The sequence below is a fragment of the Onychomys torridus genome, chromosome 3 (assembly GCF_903995425.1).
Source record: "Onychomys torridus chromosome 3, mOncTor1.1, whole genome shotgun sequence".
Taxonomy (NCBI): domain Eukaryota; kingdom Metazoa; phylum Chordata; class Mammalia; order Rodentia; family Cricetidae; genus Onychomys; species Onychomys torridus.
Window position 1 is genome coordinate 204,071 of NC_050445.1, and position 7,834 is coordinate 211,904.

The window sequence follows — 7,834 nt, forward strand, 5'->3', positions numbered from 1 at the left end:
AAAACCCCTCCCAAGTCTAGCTGCTGTGTCACACTAGGACAAGGACCTGGGAAACAATCACTTTCAGGGTGAGGATGTCATGGTCCTCACAAAGGGCCTGCATCCGGTTGCATAATCTCAATGAATGTCTTGGGATAATACTATGGTGGCTGGGAATGGAGCCTGGTAGAATTGTTTGCCTAGCTTGCATGGAGCTGTGATTCCCAGTACCATATAAACTGGCCATGATGGTGTACACCCATAATCCCAGCACTTGGCATGTGGAGACAATGATCTTCATCCTTGGTGACAGAATTTAAGGCCAGCCTGGCTACTTGAAACCCTGTCTTCAAAAACAAAGTCCTGAAGCCAGCCTGGACTACAGAGTTAGACCATCTCAGAAAAAAGTCTTTTGTAACAGGAGCTGAATGTTCGAGAACTGGAAGTGCCTGGGGACAGGTGGTGGAAAAGGAAATCTAGCCCTGTGCAGAGGGTGTTGGAGTTCGACTACTGCATGTCAAGATGTTAAGCTTTGGGGATCTGTAAGAGAACAGGTCCTGTGTCTAAATCTGTGGAGCTGGTGATGAGACAGAAAGCCTTTCCCTCCTCTTCTCCATCTACCCAGAAACGAGGAAGCCCTGTGCAGCCACCCTCACTACTGTGGACAAAGGCCAATACAGTGGCCATGCTTTTCTCACCATGATGGACCGACTGGATGTTCTTACACTGCAATCCAAAATAAATCCTTCCATAGACTGCTTCTGTAGACATTCTGCCAGAGCATCACAAAAGTAACTACCAAGTTTCCCTTCTGCTCTTTTGTTATGCAGTATCCCGAGACCATGTCTTACATTGCAGTGGCCCAGGCTGGCCTGAAGCTCCTGTCTCAGCCTGTGCGTGGTAGGATTACAGTATGAGGAACATGCTTGGCTTCGCTGTCTACTCTGGCCCTTCCTATTTCCCTTACTCTGTTAGGTTTCTTCATCACTCTTTGACCTACAATCATTTGATTATCTTCCCCCATGACAAAAACCACAAGACTGGGACTTTTTGTTCCCAAGCAAAACTGCTTGGCATGCTGTAGATGATTACCAAATATTTCAATGAATTAATAGATACTTAAGTGTTGTAAAAGCACTGAGCGTGGTGGAACACGCCTTTAATCCCAGCACTCCAGAGGCTGAGGCAGGCAGATCTCTGTGAGTTTGAGGCCAGCCTGGGCTACCAAGTGAGTTCCAGGCCAACCAGAGCTACACGATAAGACCTTGCCTCAAAAAACTATGAACGCTACCAAAGCCAAGGTAGACACTTGAGGTGATTATAAACAAAAATTACATTTCAAAAGAAAGCTATAGTATGCCTTTTATTCAATTATAGCTCTTCATCATTCTCAAGTTATTTTAATTCAACTAGTTTCTTCTAATATTTGTTTACAAGTCTTACTCCTGTTGTCATCTGGTCGGTTTAGTTGGTTAACTCCAGCCTTGAGTTCACAATTGGAAACCATTATGCAAACCAGGATTGTCATACTGCTATCATGTCCCTGTACTACTCCTTTTTCAGATGGGTACCTGTTACCTGTCAAATTTCTATAGAAATGCAACTAACTGAATAATGTTGGCCCAGGATGAAAGGATGTCAGCACCTATGGGGGCAGTGAAACTGAACTTAATAATAAGCTTTAGGCAGCTGTAGTCACTGTTCCTGTGGACATTACTGAGTGTTTGCTGAAAACTACAGATGCTGAGAAGGACTGCTCAGATGTCTATGGGAGTTTGGATTGTCCCTTGTTATTTTAGCAATATTTGCTGGTCCTCAGTGACATGTTATTCTCTGCACTAAATGATGGAGCAACACAGGGAACCGAGGCACGGTGGTGGTCCTTATGGGAAGGTGTAGAGGGATGGAGGCAGATATCATTGCCCTACTCAGACCTGGTCCAGTAGGGCATTCTGTAAATAAGAATGGGCCACGCTAGTATTAGAAACAGTATGTCCACAAATTTAACTTTCTGTGCCTGGAATTAAGTATGAATACCCCCCACCCCTTTTTCTTTTCTCTTGGTGTTTAGGATCAAACCCTAGGTCTCACACATGTAACGTGGTTGACCACCACTAACCTAGACCACCAGTGCCAATCAACCTTTTTATCAGGGCTGGAGAGATGTGTCAGTGGTTAAGAGCACTGGCTGCTCTTTCAGAGGACCTGAGTTCAGTTCCAGCACCCACTTGGCAGCACACAACTGTCTGTAACTAAAATTTTAGTGGATCTAACTCCCTCACACAGATGTACATGCAGGTCAAACACTAGTGTACATAAAAGAAAAAATGTGTGATTCCTTTCCATAAAAAGTTGTTATTTTTTCTTTCTCCAGTGCTGGAGATCCAGCCTAGGGCCTTGGGTGTATCTGGCAAACACTACCACGGAGCTACACCCGGCTCCTAAATCCCCTTTTACCTGTATTTTATAATAACTCACAAGCAACTGAGTTTAGAAACCATATTAGTCTTATTATCTTTAAAAGGTGTTTTAGCTGCCGTGATAGCTCAGTGAACAAAGGCAATTGCTACCCTACAAACACAAGCCTGACGACTTGAGCTGGGTCCTGGAATCCACATAAAGATGGATGGTGAAAACTGAACAACTCTAAAGAGTTGCTCTCTGACCTCAGCACATGCAAGGTCCCACTCATACTCATACACACATGAGTGTGGGGGTAAATGTGCCTGAATGTAGTGGCCTGAGCAGGACATAAGTTGTCTTCTTTGAGCCCCTCTTCCTTGAGACTATTATGGAATTATCTTTTTGAACACTGTGAAGATGCATCTTTGCCAAGGTGCCTTCTGAGTGCAATGAAAGCTGACTGGCTGGTAGCTGGGCAGGGTATAGGTGGGACAGCCAGACAGAAGACACTGGGAGGAAGAAGGGCGGAGTCTGGGGAGTCGAGTGCAGACACAAAGGGAAACAAGATGAACATGCAGTGTTGAAAGAAGGTACAGCCACATGGCAGAGCATAGATAAGAAATATGGGTTAATTTAAAATATAAGAGTTGGCTAGTAACAAGCCTGAGCTATCAGCCAAGCATTTATTATTAGTAGTAAGCCTCTGGGTGGTTATTTGGGAGTGGCTGCCAAGACACAGAGAAACTCCACCCACATGAGACAGAGTTGCTCATTAAACCAGTGCTAAACCAGTAACTTACTGTTTCCGATAGGTTCTTGGGATCCCCCTGTCTCCACCCCTCAAGGCTGGTTTATAGGCACATGTAGCCATTCCTAGCGTTTTATGTTGTTTCTGGGGATCCAAAGTGATAGGATCATGAACGTAGGTCCTCATGCTTGTGTTCTTATCCACTGAACCATCTCTCTAATCCCAGGTGTGTGTGTATCTTTTCCAGGATGATCTTGAACTCCTAGACACAAGTGACTCTCCTGTCTTGGCCTCCCATGTGGATGCCACTACAGGTACATGCTACTCCACTATGACTAGCTCTACATTTTGTTATGTTTTGAGACAGGGTCTGATGTAGTCCAGGCTGGTCCTGAACTATGTAACTAAGGATGACCTTGAATTCATGATCTCCTGCCTCCACCCGGCTAGTTCTGGGGTTACAGCTCTCACCAAGAGCTTCATGAATGCTAGGCAACTGCTCTACCAACTGAGGTATACTCAGTTATTTATATTTTATGTTAAGAGAATGTACATGTTTGTGTCAGGACACAGATGGCCAATGGGGAAAGAACAGAGGTGAAAGACAAGGTATTACCATAGCACACAGAAGGCAATTCCTGGAGTATGTTGGAGCTTTGTTCTTTTCGCGCCTTCTTCCTTTTGAGATGGGTAATAAGTAACGGGAAAGGTGGCCTGGTGATTAAAAGCACTTGCTACTCTGCATAGGACCTGGGTTTGATTCCCAGCATCCACATGGCACCTCATAACCATTATGTAACTCCAATTCCAGAATATCTAATAACCTCTTCTACCTTCTTCAGCCATCAGGCACACACATGCACACATACATACATGCAGCCAGAATACCCATGCAAAAAAATAAACTTTTAAATTATTATTATTATTATTATTATTATTATTATTATTATTATTATTTCGAGACAGGCTTTCTTTATGTTCCTGGCTGTCCTGGAACTCACTCTGTAGACCATGCTGGTCCAAACTCAGATTCATCTGCCTTTGCCTCTCATGTAAAAATAATAGACTTTAAAAATATATATGTGGCACATCCCTTTACTCTCAGCACTTGGGATGTAGAGACAGGAGGATCTCTGTGAGTTAGAGGCCAGCCTGGTCTACAGAGTGAGTTCTAGGACAGCCAGGGCTACACAGATAAACCCCGTCTTGGAAGAAACCTCATGCTGGGGATGGTGGCATGGGCTGGTGAGCTTGAGAGGCTAAAGGCTGCACTCCAGCTCACCCACACATTTCACCACAACAGAGTACTGTGGCTTCCTTCCCTCTGTCTGCAGGTGTGCTGGCAGGAAGCGGCTCACACTCCCAGCCTTCAGACAGAAGGACTGGGTTTTGCGCGGTATGTGAGCCCTTCTGCCTGCCTGGGTATCTTTTAGCATCACCACATGCTATCGATGCTGTAGGTGCTCCGCCAATCTGAGTTGAAGTCTTTCCTTACTGCCCTCTTACTTAGCTTTCCGATCCGGGGAGTAGGGCTCCAGAGAAAACTATTTTCTGGTTGAACAGGATGCCACCCCAGGGCCCTGTACATCTTAAGCAGGTCAGTGAAGCTGGAGACGCTGGTGGAGACACAGGACCACTTCACTGTTCTCTCTGCAGGCCAAGGCTCTGCCCAGGGAACCCCCATCTTGGGACCAAGTGTCCTAAGGTTGCCAGAGCAAAGTACCACAAACTAAGTAGTCTCAACAGTAAAAGTTTAATCTCACATTTCTCGAGAGAAGTGTGAGATCCAGCAGGAGGAGGTTCAGTTCCCTTTATCCCTCCCTTTCCTCATTCCTGAGGATGGCTATCAATCCTTGGGATTTCTTGCCTTAGAGCTGGGTCAATCCAATCGCCAATCTTCTCTAGGGAGAAGAGTTTAACCTTTTTTTTTTTTTTTTTTTTTTTTTGGAGCTGAGGATCAAACCCAGGGCCTTGCGCTTGCCAGGCAAGCGCTCTACCACTGAGTTGTTTTTTCGAGACAGGGTTTCTCTGTGTAGTTTTTGGTGATTGTCCTGGATCTCGCTCTATAGCATAGGCTGGCAAACTAGACTAGGCTCACAGAGATTTGCCTGGCTCTGCTTCCCGAGTGCTGGGCTTAAAGGTGTGTGCCGCCACCACCCAGCTTTGTAAACAGTGTGACCATAACAAGAAGCTAAAAGTAAATGGGATTAGAGAGAGCCTGTGCTACCAGTAGGGGGTATAGCTCAGTGGTAGAGCATTTGACTGCAGATCAAGAGGTCCCTGGTTCAAGTCCGGGTGCCCCCTTACCCCCCTGTCATAGGTGTGGGTTACTCTTTTGCATATCCAGTATTTGTCTATTTGGGATGAAAAAAGTGCGGATAGTGGGGAAACAAGAGGAAAACTCTAAAGAGCTGAAGGACAGAATCAATAAATAGGTGACCACCAGAGGGAGCGATTGATCAGGATGAAACTGGAAAAACAAAAACCCCTGATCTAGCCATGTTTACTTCAAAGACCTGGCAGGAGAGAATAGAAATCAGAGCAGCTACCCTGTGATGATGACCAGGGCTGGACTGGACCTGGCCCCTTGACAGTCTACCTACCTCCCCTGCAGAGGGTTTAATCCCATAACCCTTGCAAGGTCTCTTCTTTCCCCACATTGCTGACGAAACATCAACGACCTTGATGTTTCTCCTAGTTGATCTGCACACAAAGCTCAAGGGCAAAGACCCCTTGGCCTTGTGGGTTAGGAAGAGAGGACAGGAAATCCAACTTAGATTTATAGTGGTGTTATTCATAATAGCTGAAATACAGAAGCAGCATGAGCTGCAAGGGATAAAGGGCAAGCAAAATGCAGTGTGTATATATATTTGACAGACTAATTCAAGTGTACAAAAGAAGGTACTGGGTGTGGTGGTTTGAATAAGCATGCCCCCATAGGCTCATATATTTGTATGCATGGTTCCCAGTTGGTGAACTGTTTAGGAAGGATTAGGAGGTGTGGCTTTGTTGGAGGAGGTGTATTACTGGGGGCAGGCTTTGAGGTTTCAAAAGCCCACACCAGGCCTAGTCTCTCTCTCTCTCTGCCTCCCACTTTTGGATAATGTGTAAGCTCTTAGCATGCTTTTAATCCCATAAGTGACAGAGGCAGGAAAATCTCTGAGTTCAGAGTTTGAGACTAGCATGGGCTACACATAGAGTTCCAGGACAGCCAGAGCTATAAAGTGAGACCCTATCTCAAACACACAGACACAGACACACAGACACAGACACAGACACAGACACAGACACAGTCACACACACACACACACACACAGAGTCACACACACAGACAGACACAGACACACACAAACACACACACACACACACACACACACACACACACACACACACACACACACACACTGTAAGCTCTTAGCTACTGCTCCAGCATCTTGTCTGCCTGTCTTGCTGCTGTGTTCCTCACCCTGAAGGGTCAGGGATTCACCCTCTGAAGCTGTAAGTAAGCCAGTAAGCAGCATTGGTGGCCTCTGCCATTAGCTCCTGCCTCCACGTTCCTGTGCTGAGTTCCTTCCCTAGCTACTATTGATGATAAACTGTCATGTGGAAGCGAGTGAAATAAGCCCTCTCCTCCTCACGTTGCTTTTGATCACACTGTTTCAGCACAGCACTGGGAACCCAAGTAGGACACCTGAGGTGCAGGCCTTTAACCCCAGTACTCAGCAGGCAGAGGACTGCAAGTACTTCTCAGGTAGGTAGATGTCTGCAAGTTATAGGCCAGCAAGCAAAACAAAACCAAAACAAATAATAAAAAGGGCATTTGAAGCATGATCCTAATTAGTCTTAACAATAAAAACCCAGAGTCAGATATCTAGGGTGAAAGCTGAAAGATCAGAGAAGCAGAAAACAGCAGCCATTAGAGACTTGTTACCCCTATGAATCCTTAGACTGAATGGGGGCCTGAAATCCTGTCTCCACCTCCTGATTGTGCTGGACTAAAGGTGAACACCATCGCCAGGCTCTGTTTCTGTTTTAGGCTGGTTTAATTTCATGTAGCCCAGGGTGGCCTTGAACTCCTGATCTTCCTGCTTCCTTTTCCCAAGTACTGGGATTACAGGTGTGTGCCACCACTACCCAGCCTGTATGGTTAACTAGTGGCTAGCTCTGCCCTTTGATCTCCAGGCAAGTTTTTTCAGCACACAAACAAAATATCACACAACAGACATTCAGATATATGCCATAGCAGGAGCATTATGCTAACTGAGAAAACATCTAGCCACATAATGACTAATGTGGGTACTGGGAAGACTGCCCAGTTGGTAAAGTGCGCAAGTACTGGGACCCAAATTCAAACCTCAGCACCCATATTAAGAAAAAAAAAAATAAAGCAAAATAAAAGTTAGGCTTGGGCCAACAAGATGGCTCAGTGGGTAAAGGTGCTTGCTGCTAAGCCTGATGACCTGAGTTCAATCCCTGGATGGTAGAAGGAGAGAGTTGACTCCCATTAAGTTGTCCTCCAGCTTCCACATGTCTGTTGTGGCTGGCACGCACACACATGCGTGAGCACACACACCCAAATAAATGAAAAATCGAAAGGTGTACAGTACACACACAAGCTGTACAGTTCTATTTATATGACGTAAAGTCATTAAAATGAGAAAGCAGAACAGCAGCTTTGAGGGGCAGAGAAGTGGGGAACAGTGA

General features: G+C 45.6%; 1 non-coding gene across 1 annotated transcript; it reads left to right on the forward strand.

Annotated features, from left to right (window-relative positions):
* Positions 1-5,362: 5,362 nt before the first annotated feature.
* Trnac-gca lies at positions 5,363-5,434 on the forward strand. The gene has a single exon. It is a non-coding gene; the product is annotated as a tRNA-Cys (tRNA).
* Positions 5,435-7,834: the final 2,400 nt, after the last annotated feature.